The sequence below is a fragment of the Spermophilus citellus genome (genome assembly GCF_964194105.1).
Source record: "Spermophilus citellus genome assembly, chromosome: 2".
Taxonomy (NCBI): Eukaryota; Metazoa; Chordata; class Mammalia; order Rodentia; family Sciuridae; genus Spermophilus; species Spermophilus citellus.
In genome coordinates, this window is record NC_138183.1 from 48,884,223 (window position 1) to 48,904,102 (window position 19,880).

Here is a 19,880-nt window from a genome sequence, read left to right on the forward strand (position 1 = left end):
TTGATAAAACTAAAAGTTGGTTCTTTGAAAAAATAAATAAGATAGACAGGCCCTTAGCCATGCTAATGAAGAGAAGAAGAGAGAGAATTCAAATTACCAACATACGGGATGAAAAAGGCAATATCACAACAGATACTACAGAAATACAGAAGATAATGAGAAAGTATTTCAAAACCCTATATTCCAATAAAATAGAAGATAGTGAAGATATCGATAAATTTTTTAAGGCATATGATCTGCCCAGATTGAGAAAGGAAGACACACACAATTTAAACAGACCAATAACAAAGGAAGAAACAGAAGAAGCTATCAAAAGACTACCAACCAAGAAAAGCCCTGGACCGGATGGGTATACAGCGGAGTTCTACAAAACCTTCAAAGAAGAATTAATACCAATACTTTTCAAGCTATTTCAAGAAATAGAAAAAGAAGGAGCTCTTCCAAATTCATTCTATGAGGCCAACATCACTCTGATCCCAAAACCAGACAAAGATACGTCAAAGAAAGAAAACTACAGACCAATATCTCTAATGAACTTGGATGCAAAAATTCTCAATAAAATTCTGGCAAATCGAATACAAAAACATATCAAAAAACTTGTGCACCATGATCAAGTAGGATTCATCCCTGGGATGCAAGGCTGGTTCAATATATGGAAATCAATAAATGCTATTCACCACATCAATAGACTTAAAGACAAGAACCATACGATCATCTCGATAGATGCAGAAAAAGCATTTGACAAAGTACAGCATCCCTTTATGTTCAAAACACTAGAAAAACTAGGGATAACAGGAACTTACCTCAACATTGTAAAAGCTATATATGCTAAACCTCAGGCTAGCATCATCCTAAACCGAGAAAAACTGAAGGCATTCCCTCTAAAATCTGGAACAAGACAGGGATGCCCTCTATCACCACTTCTATTCAATTTAGTTCTTGAAGTACTAGCCAGAGCAATTAGACAGAAGAAAGAAATTAAAGGCATAAAAATAGGAAAAGAAGAAATTAAATTATCGCTATTTGCGGATGACATGATAATATACTTAACAGACCCAAAAGGGTCTACAAAGAAGCTGCTAGAGTTCATAAATGAATTCAGCAAAGTGGCAGGTTATAAAATCAACACGCATAAATCAAAGGCATTCCTGTATATCAGCAACAAAACCTCTGAAATGGAAATAAGGAAAACTACTCCATTCACAATATCCTCAAAGAAAATAAGATACTTGGGAATCAACCTAACAAAAGAGGTGAAAGATTTATACAATGAAAACTACAGAACCCTAAAGAGAGAGATAAGAAGATCTCAGAAGATGGAAAAATGTACCCTGTTCATGGATAGGCAGAACTAACATCATCAAAATGGCGATATTACCCAAAGTTCTCTACAGGTTTAATGCGATGCCAATCAAAATCCCAATGGCATTTCTTGTAGAAATAGATAAAGCAATCATGAAATTCATATGGAAAAACAAAAGACCCAGAATAGCAAAAGCAATTATAAGAAGGAAATGTGAATCTGGAGGTATAGCAATACCAGAGTTCAAACTGTTCTACAAAGCAATAGTAACAAAAACAGCATGGTACTGGTACCAAAACAGGCAGATGGACCAATGGTACAGAATAGAGGACACAGAGACTAATCCACAAAGTTACAACTATCTATTATTTGATAAAGGGGCTAAAAACATGCAATGGAGGAAAGATAGCATCTTTTTTTTTTTTTTTAAAGGATTTTTTTTTTTTTTAAGAGAGAGTGAGGGAGAGAGAGAGAGAGAGAGAGAGAGAGAGAGAGAGAGAGAGAGAGAATTTTAATATTTATTTTTTAGTTTTCGGCAGACACAACATCTTTGTTGGTATGTGGTGCTGAGGATCGAACCCGGGCCGCACGCATGCCAGGCGAGCGCGCTACCGCTTGAGCCACATCCCCAGCCCCATAAAGATAGCATCTTCAACAAATGGTGCTGGGAAAATTGGAAATCCATATGCAATAAAATGAAATTGATTCCCTTTCTCTCGCCATCCACAAAAGTTAACTCAAAATGGATCAAGGAGCTAGATATCAAATCAGAGACGCTGCGTCTGATAGAAGAAAAAGTTGGCTCCGATCTACATATTGTGTTGTCGGGCTCCAAATTCCTTAATAGGACACCCATAGCCCAAGAGTTAATAACAAGAATCAACAAATGGGACTTACTTAAACTAAAAAGTTTTTTCTCAGCAAGGGAAACAATAAAAGAGGTAAATAGAGAGCCTACATCCTGGGAACAAATTTTTACCCCTCACACCTCAGATAGAGCCCTAATATCCAGAATGTACAAAGAACTCAAAAAATTAAACAATAAGATAGCAAATAACCCAATCAACAAATGGGCCAAGGACCTGAACAGACACTTCTCAGAGGAGGACATACAATCAATCAACAAGTACAGGAAAAAATGCTCACCATCTCTAGCAATCAGAGAATTGCAAATCAAAACCACCCTAAGATACCATCTCATTCCAGTAAGATTGGCAGCCATTATGAAGTCAAACAACAATGAGTGTTGGCGGGGATGTGGGGAAAAGGGTACACTTGTACACTGATGGTGGGACTGCAAAATGGTGAGGCCAATTTGGAAAGCAGTATGGAGATTCCTGGGAAAGCTGGGAATGGATCCACCATTTGACCCAGCTATCACCCTTCTCGGACTATTCCCTGAGGACCTTAAAAGAGCGCACTATAGGGATATGGCCGCATCAATGATTATAGCGACACAATTCACAATAGCTAGACTGTGGAACCAACCTAGGTGCCCTTCAATAGATGAATGGATTAAAAAATGTGGCATCTATACACAATGGAGTATTATGCAGCACTAAGAAATGACAAAATCATAGAATTTGCAGGGAAATTTATGGCATTAGAGCAGATTATGCTAAGTGAAGCTAGCCAAGCCCTAAAAAACAAATGCCAAATGTCTTCTTTGATATAAAGAGAGCAAATAAGAACAGAACAGGAAGGAAGAGAATGAGGAAAAGACTAACAGTAAACAAAGACGAATGGGGGGAGAGAAAGGGAGAGAGAAGGGAAAGCATATGGAAATGGTAGGAGACCTTCAATGATACACAAAATTATAAGAGGTTATGAGGGGCAAGGGGGAGGGGGGAAAAAGGGGAGAGAATTGAACAACAGCAGAGGAGATAGAGAGGGAAGATGGGAGGGGAGGGGAGGGGAGGGGGGATAGTAGGGGATAGGAAAGGTAGCAGAATACAACAGTCACTAATATGCCATTATGTAATAATGTGAGTATGTAACAGTTGTGATTCTGCAATCTGTATTTGGGGTAAAAATGGGAGTTCAAAACCCAATTGATTCTAATGTATGAAAGATGATATATCATGAGCTCTGTAATGTTTTGAACAATCAATAAAAAAATAAAAATAAATAAATAAATAAAAAGAAAAGATCCCTATATTTGAGAATGGATTTATTGTGTCCAGGTGAAAACTTTGTAGCTAATAAGAAAGAGTACTAAGGCAATATGAGTGGGTTGGCTCTCAGAGTAGATTTTTGAATTGTTAATGAGATAGAATTTACTGAATTTGGAGATGGAATATGAGCATTGTGGGAAAAGAGAAATAGAAGATACGTTCTGAATTTTTAGGTTGGGTGAGTATATAAATTGAAGTATCATTCAGTGAGGAAGAACATACACATGAAACGCAATTTTAGGATAATGAATACTAAATTGTTAATGAAATATCATATGAATATGTAGAGGAAGTGGAATAATATAGAGTTCTGGGTCACAGAAGAGTAGTTTAGGGCTCATATTATGTATTGTAGAATACAGGTAGAACACATAGTTTAAATCACACTGGGGAACTATTCAGAAGGAAAGAATAAAGCATGAACAGAATGGAATACAACAGAAAATTTTGTAATAACAGGAGAATGATAATATTTATTTGCATGACCAAAAAAGAATCTTGAGATCACACGGAGTGACTGAAATCATACACAAGCTATCATATAAGATAGGAAGTGTCAATTTGTTTCTAGTAATTGGGGTATTTTTGGTAACATCAATTAGAGTGATATTGCAGACTGGTGAGGATGGCTGACAGATTGCAGTAGATTGAGAAATCTGTCATTTGACAAAGGAAGGGGCATAAAAAAAAAGTGAGTATAGCCTATGGTTTCAATGTTTGCTTTTGGAGGAATGATAATAGGGAATTGCTATGGAGAAAGCAAGGTAGAATGGGCTATTATTTTTTAAAAGCAGCAACTTATAAACACATCGAGTTTTGTCAAGGAAAATGCAGGGGTCAAATTAGAGGTTTCAATGAAGTGGGTGAATAAGTTCAATGAGTCCAAGAAGCAAAAACGTGGTTGTGGCCTAAATGGTCCCTTGCATAGTGTATGCTGTGCTCACAGAAAAAATAAAATATCATAAATGACTCTTAGATTTTTAAAACTGAGTCCAATTGATTGTTCACAGTAGAAGTCAAGAGCTTTCCACATTAATTTTTGTTCTCTTCTCCTCACTTGTAACCACCAAGAGCAATTAACGTAAACAGGCCAGTGATACTCTTGACTTTGCAAGGTAATGAACACAGCAGGAAATGCATTCTGGGGTAGACAGTTCCAAGAAGAGTGGGTGGAATCTCAATGGGACTAAGGAGGAGTGAGCAAGTTAGTAATTCCAGACTGTATATAGCTCTCACATCATTAAAATCTCAAAGTTATTTTTAAAGGCCAACAACCTGGAGACAAATTTTCACCTTTTCTTCATTTTTTCAGGGGTCTGGGCTTTCATTATTATTGTTGTTTTGTCTGATAGTCGTGTTGAGACAAACTTTCTAAAACCATCTAAAAGCTAATTTCTAGGCTTGCATAATTTTTCAAGGCATTATTTAAGCAGCAATGACCTTCACATTAGACATGTTCTTGGCATTAATGACCAATTTGAAAGCATGGTGGTCTCAGGTGAAGCTAGGGGCCTTTAATGGAGCCTGCTGTTAATGGCCAGAAAATGTCTCACTGGGAGGTCATTAGTGTGATTATAAATCACAACAATGTAAATAAAAAGCAAAATGTGTAAGAGTTACAAGTTGCACATCAAGTTGCCATGGATACACTATTTTCCTATATACGGCCCTCAGACCTAACCAAAGAAAAGAAAATTCTCAAGTCTTACAATTCTATTTAGGATTATAATTGCTGTGTGGATATAAATATTGATCCATCAACTGAAAAAAACTGGCATTCTTACAGTGTTAAGGTATAAAGAAAATTCAGACTCAAAGAGGCTTATGGACGTTGCTCATTACAGTTTCTACTACCACAATTATGATAGGTGAATTGCTTTATTTTTTACATTAAATATATCCAAAGAAGGAAATATAGACATTGACATCATAAATAGGGGTATATTCAGTTTTTGTGGAAATTGAAGCTGACAGAATATGGGGATTCCTTGCCCCCCTCAAAAATAACAAGAAAGAAGGAATAAAAATTACTAATAAAAAATATCAATTTCTTTAGAGCTCCCAACAGAAGATATGTGACAGGATTCAGCTATTTTACCAATTACAATTAAAATTTCTTACTTTTGCAAAGTTTCCAAAGATCCTGACTATATCACATATTGCATGTTCCCTACCCAATATAAGATGAAGAACTGCTGCTTTTGTTTCACTTTAAATTTCTGATCTGTCAAGAACTCTAGAAGTTTAGACAAAGGAAGGGGACAAGAGATCATCCAGTAGAACACACTCACTGTAGATGAGAAAATTGAAACTCAAAATGTAAAGAAAGAAGGCTTCGGTCACCCCCGTCCACTGACCCATCCTTTTTGACACCCAAGTTCTTTAAGTTTTATTTGCTTCTTACAGGAGGGGAACTGGATAGTCCAGAAGTGATGCTTTTGGGGTGTATTTGATATGCCAGTGATGCTAATCCAAAGGGAACATATTTGTGTGAAATGTCTTGAGGTATAAAACATCCTAGAGAAAAGAGACTCATTAATTACCACATGGAAAAACTGGGTTGTGTGGTAGAAACCACTAGATGTTAAGCCCAATAACTTCTCTGCTTCTTTCACAGCAAATGAACTAGGTCAGGGGAACTTCTACCCAAATAGATCTCTATGGTCAGATCCAGCTTACAGTTAGGTATCGTTCTGATTCCTGGAGTTAATGGCAAGGAAGAAATACTGAATTTCTCTCCATTTCAGTACATTATGACATGACAGTGTAACCACTTGTTTGAAAGGGTAGGGGGAATGCACTATACTAAGTATTTGATGGCTACCTATTCTTTAAAAACTTCCAATCAGCAGATGTTTTCCCGGGCCATGTCAGGATGTACTACTAAATGATTGAAATCTTAACATGAGTGGATAATGTTTCAGAGAAGATTAATTATAAAAACACAAGTGTCTAATAAAAACGTATCTGTGTATCTGTGCTATCACAAATAATTTAGTAAATCTTACCTTACTAATCTTTTGAAGATCTTGCCTTTAATTTTTAGATGAACACGTTGATATTACTATAATTTATTAATAAAAAGTAAGCTGGAAATATTTCTAGATGACATTATCAAACCATCCTTCTTTTTAACCAATCAAATATAAAAGATATATGCATTTCCGCCACCAGCAGATACTCTCCTGAGCTCAGGCCCGACCCAGACACTCCTATACCAACCTGCATGGGACCCAGGCCCAGGGTAGGCCCAGGTCCATCATGCTACCAGCAGACAACCACCGGAGCTCAGGATCTGGCACAGGACCACCTCCGCAGACCTGCAATCCCACCTGCCACCTGAGAGGCCAGGCCTAACCCACTTCCATTTTGGGACACTGCAGATATTGCTATAACCTTCCCCATGCAGTAGCCTCTACCTTAAGACAATAGACAGGGCCTACAAGTAGCTGCATCTCAGAGCAGGCATCACACAACAGTGTAAGTCTAACCCTTTCAGCCCCATCTCTGAAAGACATTGCACCCATCTTGGGGCACCTCCACTGCTATCTCAAGATACCTCCATTATTGCCACCACCACCTTTAGTTGCAGTAGCATGTATCAAAGGACCCCTGCAGGGTCTGGAAGCCCAACATCAAGGTGAGGTACAGATAATCTGAAAGGATACTACAACATTATAGGGTAGAAACTGTAATACCTCAGATCCACACTGCAAGAAAGGAAGACACAAAGACAACATGAAAAAACAAGAAAAGTACCCCAAACAAACCAAGATACTACAATAACAGAACCCATGAAGAGTGAAGTTAATGAAATGTCAGAGAAGGTGTTCAGAAGGTTCATAATGCAAATGATCTGTGAATTAAAGAATGACCTAAATAAGCAAATACAGGCAAAAATTGACCACTCTAACAAAGAGATAGGAGAGCAAATATAGGTAGCAAAAGATTACTTCAAGAAAGAGATCGAAACTCTAAAAAAAAAAAAAATCAGAAATCCTTGAAATGAAGGAAACAATAAACCAAATAATAACTAAATAGAAATCATAATCAACAGACTAGATCACTTGGAAGAAAGAACATCAAATAATGAAGACAAAGTATACAATCTGGAAAATAAAGTTGAACACACAGTTAAGATAGTGAGAAACCATGAACAGAACATCCAAGAATTATGGAACAACATCAAAAGACCAAATCTAATAATTATTGGGATGGAGGAAGGCAGAGAGTTTCAAACCAAAGGAATGCCCAATCTCTTCAATGAGATAATATCAGAAAATTTCCCAAGCATGAAGAATGAAATAAAAATCAAATATAAGAGGTTTACAGGACACCAAATGTACAAAATTACAACAGATGTACAGGAAGTCACATTATAATGAAAATGCCTAGCATACAGAATAAGGACAGAATCTTAAAGGCCACGAGGGAGGAATCAAATCACATATGGGGGGGAGATGAATTCATATCTCAGCAGATTTTTCAACCCAGAACCTCAAAGTCAGGGGATCATGGAACAACATATACCAAGCTCTGAAAGAAAATGGATGCCAACCAAGAATCTTATATCCAGCAAAATTAAGTTTTGGATTTGATGATGAAATAAAAACATTCCACTATAAACAAAAGTTAAGAGAATTTACAACTCAAAAGCCTACACTGTAGAACATCCTCAGCAAATATTCCATGAAGAGGAAATAAAAACCAATGAAGAAAATCAGCAGAGGGAGGGATTATACTAAGGGAAAAATTAATCAAAGGAGAAATCAAGTCAAGTTAAATACCAAAAATAAATAAAATGACTGGGAATACAAATTATGTCTCAATAATAACCCTGAATGTTTTGGGCCTAAACTCACCAATCAAAAGAAATAGACTAGCACAATGGATCAAGAAAAAAGACCCAATAATATGTTGCCTCCTAGAGACTCATCTCATAAGAAAAGGCATCCACAGACTGACGGTGAAAAGTTGGGAAAAATTATACCACTCACATGGACTGTGGAAGCAGGCAGGGGTTTCCATCCTCATATCAAATAGACTTCAAGTAAAGTTAATCAAAAGAGATAAAGAAGGACATTTCATACTGCTCAAGGGAATCATATACCAACATGACTTAACATTTATAAATACACATGCCCCAAACAATGGAGCATCTATATTCATCAAATAAACTCTTCACAAGTTCAAGAGTTAAATAAACCACAACACAATAATTCTGAGTGACTTTAAATCAGATCTTTTACCACTGAATAGATCTTCCAAACAAAAGCTGAACAAAGAAACTATAGAACTCAATAATAGAATCAATAACTTAGACTTAACTGACATATACAATATTTCAGCTTTCAAGGAGTGAGTACACATTCTTCTCAGAAGCACATGGATCCTTCTCTAAAATAGATAACATATTATGCCACAAAAAATTCTTAGCAAATATAAAAAAGTAGAGATATTACCATGCATTCTATCAGATCATAATGGAATAAAACTAGAAAACAAAGATATAAATAATAAAAGCTACTTCAACACCTGGACACTAAATAATATGTTACTGAATGAAAAATGGGTTGCAAAACACATCAAAGAGGAGATCAAAAAATTCTTAGAGGTAAATGAGAACATTGATACAACATATCAAAATCTCTGGGGCACTATAAAGGCAGTTCTAGAGGAAATTTCATTGCAAAGAGTTCATTCCTTAAAAGAAGAAAAAGTCAAGAAATAAATGACCTAGTATTACATCCTAAAGCCCTAGAAAAATAACAAACCAACACCAAGATTAGTAGAAGATAGAAAATAATTAAAATCAGAGCTGAAATCAATGAAACTGAAACAAAAAATAATTTTAAAAAATCGAGAAAACAAAAAGTTGTTTCTTTAAAAAAATGAATAAAATTTACAGACCTTTAACCATGCTAATGAAAAGGAGAGAGAAAACTCAAATTACTAACATAGGTGATGAGAAAGAAAATATCAAAACAGACACTACCGAAATACAGAAGATAATTAGAAATTATTTTGAAAATTTGTACTCCAATAAAATAGAAAATATTGAAGGCACCAAAAAATTTCTAGGGTCATATGATTTGCCCAAGTTGAATCAGGATGATATACACAATTTAAACAGATCAATTTCAAGTGATGAAATAGAAGATGCCATCAGAAGCCTACCAACCAAGAAAAGCACAGGACCAGATGGATACACAGCCAAGTTCTATAAGACCTTTAAAGAATAACTAATACAAATACTCCTCAAATTATTTCAGGAAATAAAAAGAGGGAGCACTTCCAAACTCATTCTATGAGGCCGGTATTACTCTGATTCCAAAACCAGGCAAAGACACATCAAAAAAAGAAAATTTCAGACCAATATCTTTAGTGAACATAGATGCAAAAATTCTTAATAAAATTCTGGCAAATCAAATACAAAAACGTATCAAAAAGATAGTGAACTATGATCAAGTGGGGTTCATCCCAGGGATGCAAATTTCATTCAACATACACAAATCAATAAATGTAATTCATTACATCAATAGATTTAAAGATGATCATATGATCATCTCAATAGATGCAGAAAAAGCATTCAATGAAATACAGCATCCCTTCATGTTCAAACACTAGAAAAAATAGAGATAACAGGAACATATCTCAACATCATAAAAGCTATCTATGCTAAACCCCAGGCCAACATCATTCTAAAATTGAAAAATTTTAGAAAAATTGAAATTCTAGAAAAATTGAAGACATTCCCTCTAAAAACTGGAACAGACAGGGATGCCCTCTTTCATCAGTTCTCTTTAACATAGTTCTTGAAACCCTGGCCAGAGAAACTAGATAGACAAAAGAAATTAAAAGAATATGAATAGGAAAAGAAGAACTCAAATTAGCACTATTTGCTGATGGTATGATTCTATACCTAGAAGACCCCAAAAAATTCCACCAGAAAAGTTCTAGAACTAATAAATAAATTCAGCAATGTAGAAGTATATAAAATCAATAACCATAAATCAAAGGCATTTCTGTATATCAGTGACAAATCCTCAGAAAGGGAAATGAAAAAAAATACCCCATTTACAATAGCCTTAAAAAATAAAATAAAATACTCTGGAGTCAACCTAACAAAAGAGGTGAAAGACCTCTACAACAAAAACTACAGACGGCTAAAGAAAGAAATTAAAGAAGACCTTAGAAGATGGAAAGATCCATCTTGTTCTTGGATAGACAAAATTAATATTGTCATAATGACCATAGTATCAAAAGCACTATACAGATTTAATGCAATTTCAATCAAAATCCCAATGACAGTCTTCATAGAAATAGAAAAAGCAGTTATGAAATTCATCTGGAAAAAATAAGAGACCCAGAATAGCTAAAGCAATCCTTAGCAAGAAGAGTGACGTATATGGCATCAGTATACCAGACTTTAAACTTTACTACAGAGAAATAGTAACAAAAACAGAATGGTATTGGCACCAAAATAGACTTGTATCCCAATGGTACAGAATACAAGACACAGAGACAAATGCACATAATTAAAGTTATCTTATATTAGACAAAGGCACCAAAAACATATATTGGAGAAAAGATAGCCTCTTCAACAAATGGTGCTGAGAAAACTAAAAATCCATATGCAACAAATTGAAATTAAATCCCTATCTCTCACCATGCACAAAACTCAACTCAAAGTGGATCATGGACCTAGAATTAAACCAGAGACACTGCCTAATAGAAGAAAAAGTAGGCCCTAATCTCCATCATGTCGGATTAAGCCCCAACTTCCTTAATAAGGCTCCTATACTGCAAGAATTAATATCAATAATCAATAAATGGGATGGATTCAAACTAAAAAGCTTCTTCTCAGCAAAACAAACAATCAGTGAGGTGAATAGAGAGCCTACATTTTGGAAGCAAATTTTTACCACACACATATCAGATAGAGCACTAATCTCTAGGATATATAAAGAACTCAAAAAATTTTAAAACAACAAAACAAATACCCAAACAATAAATGGGCCAAGGACCTGAACAGACACTTCTCAGAAGATAATAAACAATCAATCAACAAGTATATTTAAAATGTTCAACATCTCTAGCAACCAGAGAAATGCAAATCAAAACTACTCTGAGATTTCATCTCACTCCAGTCAGAATGGCAGCTATTAAGAATACAAACAACAAGTATTGGTGAGGATGTGCAGAGAAAGGCACATTCACACATTGCTGGTGGGACTGCATATTTGTGCAGCCAATCTGGAAATCAGTATGGAGATTCCTTGGAAAACTGGGAAGGGAACCACCATTTGACCCAGCTATCCCACTCCTCAGTCTGTACCCAAAGGAATTAAAAAGAGCATATTACAGAGACACAGCCACATCAATGTTTATAGCAGCACAATTCACAATAGCTAAACTGTTGTACCAACCTTGATTCCCTTCAGTAGATAAATGGATAAAGAAAATGTGGTATATATACACAGTGGAATACTTTTCAGCATTCAAAGAGAATAAAATCATGGCAGTTGCAGGTAAGTGGATAGAGTTGGAGATTACAATGGGAAGTGAAGTTAGCCAATCTCCCCCCCCCCAAAAAAAATCCCCACAAATATTGAATGTTTTCTCTGATATAAGGATGCAGATTCATAATGGGGTTGTGGCAGAGCATGAGTGGATTTTACAAACTCTAGATAGAGCAAAGGTGAGGGACAGGATGGGAGGGGGCATGGAGATAGGAAAGATGGTGTAATAAGATGGACATCATTATCCTAAGTACATGTATGAAGACATGAATAGTGTGACTCTACTTTGTGTACAACCAGAGATATAAAAAACTGTGCTCTATATGTGTAATATGAATCGTAGTGCATTCTGCTGTCATAAATATCAAATTAGAATAAAAGAAGATATATGCATTTTTGTAGTTCTGTGTCATGCCCAGAATTACTGTGTTATTTTATCACATAAACTGCTACCAGAGTGTTTATAGATGTGTATATATATATATATATATATATATATATATATATATATATATATTTGAAATATATTTGTGTATTTAGTTCCACATCCACATTCATAGACACCCTGATATAATGTATTGATTTTTATTTCTTGGTCAAAATTGAATTTGTTTGAACAGCATTTCTAGTTTGAATACATTTTTATATTGACCCCAAGGGAAGAAAGTCGATAACTGCATAATATACATCCTGCTGCAGAAACCAAATATTCAGATTCTGTTAGCAGCACATCATCAGACTAGCATGAATGCCCCTGAGATTGGCAGCTCTGCAAAGCTGTCTAAAGGGAAAAGAGTTGTACAGACTTATGAAAAATTTCAGGAAATAAATAAGAATTAATGGGTGAAAGCTGGTTCACAGATGTCTAAGTAGATCTCCTAATGACTAAAGAAACAATTGGAATTTCCAGAAGGAAGGATTTCTTCAAATACCAAGTTTCTGCTCCTTTGTCTTCTTCAGGCTAGTTCTGATTTGGAATCTGGACAATTTTTTAATGTGACTTATTGGGAGACCAGACTTTTAGAGGAATTATTACCGCATACTTTCTTACTTTTACATTCCAATCTAATTCATTATCTATTCCACTAACTCTTTTCAGATATGAGTAACATCCACTGAACTCGGATCAAAAGGAATATATTTTTTACCCAAAATTCATCAGACTTAAAAGTCAAATCTTGTACAAAATAGTTCCTTTGAACATGATGTTCTTTACTTATTTTGGCTTAGTGTGAAAACTAGAACTGGCTCCTGGTAATATGAGATAGTTACTTTTGATCACTGTTTCTTAAATTGCAATGACATTTTCTAAAGTTGTAATAGCAAAGTCTCTAACCTGTGACTGATGTGCACTGTCTGAGGAAGCACAATGTAAGACATCAATAGAAGTAAATACAGAGGCTAGTTTGCAGAGGATAGAGCAATAGCCTTGACACCCTGAGGAGCTGCGTTTATAACCAACTGAACTTGTTGCTTTAAAAAGTCTAAGGTCAGTCCCTGTCTATTTTCTACACGTTGAAAACCACACCACTGTTCAGCATAATTGACAAGTTACTTCTCCAAGGAGACTATGCACTAAAATAGTTTCCCTGCACTTTTTAAAAGCAATATTGAAACACCCACACAAATCTGATAGTTTGTGGGTGCTGACTGTTTGAATGTCTCTGAATTTTATTCCAAGCTTGACTTGGCTTCTGCAACCTTTCCATAGCATGCAAAACAATTAAACATACTTTTGGCATGTTTCTGTATAGCATCTGGCAATTCTTGAATGTTCTCAGACACTTGAATACTTTGTCTTTTGGGTCCCTAAAGAGGTAATTACAAACCTTATGAGTACAGCAAATCATAGAAATATCTTTTAGTTTGTGGAATAATTTATTTGGTAGGAAATAAAGTATATGATATGTACAATGCCTTTAAAGGAAAACAGACATTGAAAAATAATTATAATATGTATCTAAAAGCATAGGTCATAATATAAAATACATATTCAGACTAGAAGAGCTAGATACGTAATTTTGATATGATGATCAACCAAGACAGTTTTTCAATAGTAGTAAATGTGTAAATTATGGTTTTCTAAATATAATTTATACAATGAACTTTTTCATATACTATACCTGTGTCCATTAGCCACAGTGCCTTAATAATTTGCTAGGGGGAGGTTTTTCCTTAATGGTAATATTTAATTGATAAAATTTATCATTTGTCTCATATCCTTATGAAAGTGTTTATTTCCACTTTTTTTTCTTCAGGGTTTTGGAGATGCTAAGCATGTCATCTACCACTGAAATATACCCTGGTTCTCCACTGATTTTGTTCTTTAAAACTTCCCATCACTCATTTCTCCCGCTTCTTTTCATCTTGTCATCATACTCAAATAGTACAATACATAGTAGGACCTCAATAAGCAGCAGACATAGGAGGATTTTTGCAATTTTCAGAACATGACATGCTACCTTACTCTTGCATAGCTTAGCACAGGGCTCCTCTGATTAGGTGATCCTATCCACTTCTTAAGATTATCCTTTTGTGAGCATGAATACAAACACAAATATCTAAACTTTTTTTTTCTTTTTGCCCATTCTTAGAGATTTTCCACATACCTCTTCCCTCTTATCTCAATTTACTTGTCACCAATTTTAGTACCAAATTTCTTCCCAGGCCCTGACCATCAAGCCAAACATTAGCTACAGCCCACGAATCATTACATAATTCTACATCTGACCATTTTTATTTCCAAGCAAAGTGCATAATCAGGTTCACTGCCCAAAGCTATGCCTAATGGAAAGATTTCCTTTACAACAGTCCTTAAGGAATGTTCCCAAGAGGTAGTGCCTGCATGTCATGCAGAATCATCTGTAAACCAGGTCTGCATCTTTTCTTCCTCTGTTAGCTAATTGGAGGCCATAGATGCAGCTAGGAGACTGAAGGTAGTGCAGCAACTGTGGACCCAACGGCATTTGGTACACAAGTTTATGTAACTTACGGGTGCCTCCAGGGTCATCTCAGGTTTGATCACATTATTACCATTTTCATTTGATATGCACATCTAACAATTTATGACAGGTAGCTCAGGTTGTATGATATCTTGGCAGCCCAAAGGCATACATTTGTTTTTTTTTCTATGGCCCAGGTAACAGACCAAGAGCTATCTCTGAAAAGGAGAATAGTTGTGGGTAGATGATGTCAAGGCCTTGCTCAAAATCTCTGAAGACTTGCCCTGAGATTCATTAATAGGGGTCTTGCAAAGGCTCCAGACAGCATATATATCACTGACACCTCAAGCATCATTAGATTTGTTGATGATATGGCACAAGTGAACAGCAAACTGAATCTTTTACACAGCTTTCTCTTGTTCTGAGCCCCACAAAACTTGAAGTTCTTCAGTATACTCAGTAAATTAGCTGGAATAATACAATAAAATAGGTTGTATTGGTTAATTTGAATGGTCAGCTTGAATGGATTAAGAAATGTCTAAGACTGAGGTTTCTGCGTGTCTTAATGAAAGTGTTTCTAGGAATGATTGGCATGTGGGACTGTGACTAAAGCAAAGACCCACCCTGAATGTGGACAGCACTGTCCAGTATATTGGAGGCTTAGATGGAACAAAAAATTATAAGATCAAGGAAGCAACAGCAGATGCAAGCTCAATTCTTCTTGAACAGCTTCTCAGTTGCTACTGTGATCAGCTGAGGACATCACTCTTCCAAAGCAGATTCTGCCCAGTGATTCTGCAGGGAGTTTCCAGGCCTTCTGTCCCAGACTGGGATGGCATCATTGATCCCTCTTGTTCCGAGGGTTTAGCTTCTTGGACTGAGTAGCTACTGGTTCTTCCAGATCTCCATATTGCAGATGGCCATTACTAAACTATCCAGCTTCTGGTTGTGTAAGCCAATCTAATAAATCCCCTTTTAAAAATTATATATATATTTATATAAACAGGATGTGTGTGTGTGTATCCTGTTTAATCTGATCCTACAGATTCATGATTAATACGCAGGGAATACATTGCCTCCAGAACCAAGCCCACTATACATTGTGTTTCTTTCTTGGTTGTAGGAGGGACATAACAACAAATCCTTCACCTTAGCATTCTGAAAATGTTCAAAAGTACCATATACAGAGTTACTTATCTCCTTGCTAATTATAGGTGGTTAGTTAGGACTCACCAATTCATATATTTTATTCATCTCTATAAACCATGAGCACTCTCTTTATCAATAGAAAGACAGACAGTAGAATGTTTCAATCTAGTCATATTAGCCAATTCCAGGAACCCCAAAACCAACTCAGAAAGCTCATCCTTAAAATAATGTTCTTCTATAACTAATCTCAGAAATAAAGTAGTATATTAGACTTGATTTTAGAAGACAGGAACACATGGGAGTGAGAGAAATTATTAAAAGCTATTTAAATCCTTAGACCTGAAGGAAATATCAAAACATAAAGGGTAGATCAAGAAAAAGTTGAAAGAAGTTTGCCCTGAGAACTCCGCCATTAAGAGTTGAAGTGGTGGGGCTGGGGATGTGGCTCAAGCGGTAACACGCTCGCCTGACATGCGCTGGGCGCTGGGTTCCATCCTCAGCACCACATAAATTAAATAAAGATGTTGTGTCCACCGAAAACTGAAAAATAAATATTAAAAAATATTCTCTCTCTCTCTTTCTCTCTCCTCCTCTCTCTCTTTAAAAAAAAAAAAAGAGTTGACGTGGTGACAAAAAGCAGCAAAGTCAGGAAGGAGTGACCAGAGAATCAGGAGAAAAAAAACTAAAAGAATAAAAGAAATACTCTAAAAATGTAGTATAGAAAATATTTCAAGAAGGAAGCTTGCTTAATTTCCATTTATCACTGCACAAAAACCATTTCAATAAACAGTCTTATAGCTATATCAAAGCTCACCTGTAATCGTTATTTTTGTAGACCAAATTCCTTTAAGTAGAATTTCAAGGGAAAAGCTATGTCAATTAAAATGTGATAGGTGTTATACAATTGCTATCAAAAAAGGGGCCTATACAAATTTACTTTTCTATCTTCAATATAAGAGAATGCACATAGAGAAATACACACCTTACTACAGATTCCTTTCCATAAAAGAGAAACCTAAGAAGGTTATCAAAGACAGAACCTGAACTTGCTTGCCCACAAACCCAGATTGGGTCAGACATCTCTGATCTTCAGTTGAGACAAACCCAGAAAGCACCATTAAATTGTCAATGCCAAAACCATGTAACAGACACGTTGTTGGCTTTCAGTGGTGGGCAAGAGAATCATTTGGAAGTCATCTTCAACAGGCTATTATGATTTGGAAGGTCTGACACAGTTAGAAGAGCTACAGATATGAGCATCTTCTTCCCAGGTGAGGCTTTTTCTAGCTTTCAGACATCTGATTATCACTTTCAGAACTCTTATTTTATCCACATATATCCTACACTTCCAGTGGTTTATAATGTTTAAAATAACTCACTTTCCTTTTCACTTAAATCTACTCTAGAAGGAAAATTTATATCATTATAGCAAATAGAAAATATCACTTGCCATTAAAGGAAGTAACTGCCAGAATAAATATAATTGGTACAAAAATGTTATTAGATTTAAGGCCAATGTCATTGCTTGCTAAAGGCTTTGAATGTATGGTTCATAAAAAGGGAAATTATTGAGAATTAGAGAAGAGTTAAAGGCATATTTGTTTCTACATACTATACTTGCAGAATTGTTAAGGGATGTATTGAAAAGTTAACCTGAATTATAACTTGTCATAGATAGCATGTTTTATTCAGAACAGCATCCTAGTCCACTAACAAAAGAAAAACAAGTCATAGCTCCTATTTTTCCATTAGAATCGTAATTGCTGTCAGATGTGGATGTTATTCTACAGAACTTGAAGCAAACATCAGAAGCAAACAAGAATTTTGGTCTATAAGGAGCTTTAGGAGTCAGATATGCTTAACCTTCCTCCTCTTTTTCCAAGAGGATTATATCATGCCATGTTATTGTTAGAAGTCTCCAGAAAAGGACTTTTTCAAATTTGTATTTATATAAATCAATCATTTCAAAATGTTTGTATATCTGAGAAGGGAGCCCCAAAATCAATTAGAATAACTTCACTTATGAGATGAGGAAACAATCTATGGACACTTCAGTAGCAGTCTGAAGAGTGGCAGAGCCACATGCAAAGTTTTGGAGTACAAGTATGTTTACAGGTAACATTTCCTGAACATAGGCTTTATCTTAGAACAACTGTTTTGCCTATTTTCTTCTTTAATCTTGGTACCTCAAAAAATTTACTAGCAGCTCTAACTTCTTTAAAGAGGGTTGGTCAGATGATTATATACTTGCATTGATTATAAAGAGATTGCCCTAGTGGGTAAATTTAATAAATAAATATTGTGACCTGTAACCTAATGTTAAAACATGGACAGCAGATGGAAGAACATAGAGGAAGAATCCAGCAAGAAATTCCTGAAGATGCAAACATTCTCCATATGGGTGTGTGCTCTTCTTTCTGTCTGTCTGTCTGTCTCTGTTCTCTCTCTCTCTCTCTCTCTCTCTCTCTCTCTCTCTCTCTCTCTCTCTCTCTCTCTTTCTCTCTCTCTCTCACACACACACACACACACACACACACACACACACACACACATGGACATTCGCTTTCACACCCAATATACAAGCTTATTGCTTCACACACTGATTTCTCATGTGTGTTTCTTTTGGTAACTGAGAGACAAGATATTTTTTTAAAGTCTTGAATAACAATCATCCATATTTTCATATGACACATGTACTGAGCACTTAGTATGTTCTAAACTCTTTGAGGTACTGAGTAGAATATGAGTTTCAGTGACTAAATCAGATAGGTGGGTAGCAAGTAAACCTTTTATATCAATTTTACAATTTAGTGAGGTCAAGAAGGACTCATCAAAGACATTACTATTTATTGAGTAAGTTAATGGGCTGATTGGTGCAGGCTCCATTTGCCAGTGATGCTTAGAGGACAAAGGACTGGAAGATCACAATATAGCATGAAAGAACTTAGGGTTGGTTAAAGTCCCATGGCACTCATATCTTATATACTACATTTCTCAGTTTGTTTTACCTTAACCTTATGCCCAATTGAGAAACAGCTTTCTCTAAAATGGAGTTGCATTAGCCACAATGACTTCTGCCTCTAGCTAGTCCCCTAAATCTTTCAAATTTCACATGTAGTAAATGCAGCTAAAACTATGTAAGCAAAACAATGCCCGTGAGAATTGTTTTGTAACTTTAAGCATAAAAATGTCTCTTTTGAAGCCTGACCTAATTTTACAAGGGCAGGAATATGTAGTCTTCACAATTAATATGGCAAATAAGCTCCATATTCCCCTACTGGAGAGAATCAGCACTTTAACATTGATGAAACTTTGTGCTGAGATGCAATCTCTTGGATCACTGCTCTTCCTGGATACTATTTGTGTTTTATTTACAGTTGCACTAGCTGTTCAAAATGAATAGTTTTGCTCCAGAAAAAAATGTAATAAAACATAGAAGGAATCCATATTTTTTTTCTTACATCCACAATACATTCTGTTTCTCTTACATGTTTAAATAAAAATTTATTTATCTGGCATTCTTAACAATTTTAATAAATTAATTTCTGAGGTAGATTGCAAAGAATCTCTCATTTGAACTTAGAAGTAGTATAAAAACAGAAATAATACAGAATAAAAATTGGTTTACTAAAAATAGATTGACTATAAGTAAATAAACTTTTATATAGTATTAAAGCTATATCAGCAGGCCCAATTATTTGTGTGTGTGTGTTTGTGTATTTATTAAAATTACTTCATGTTGGAGACCAAAAGAGAGCTGAAAAACAAATGTTATATTCTTATTGAACCT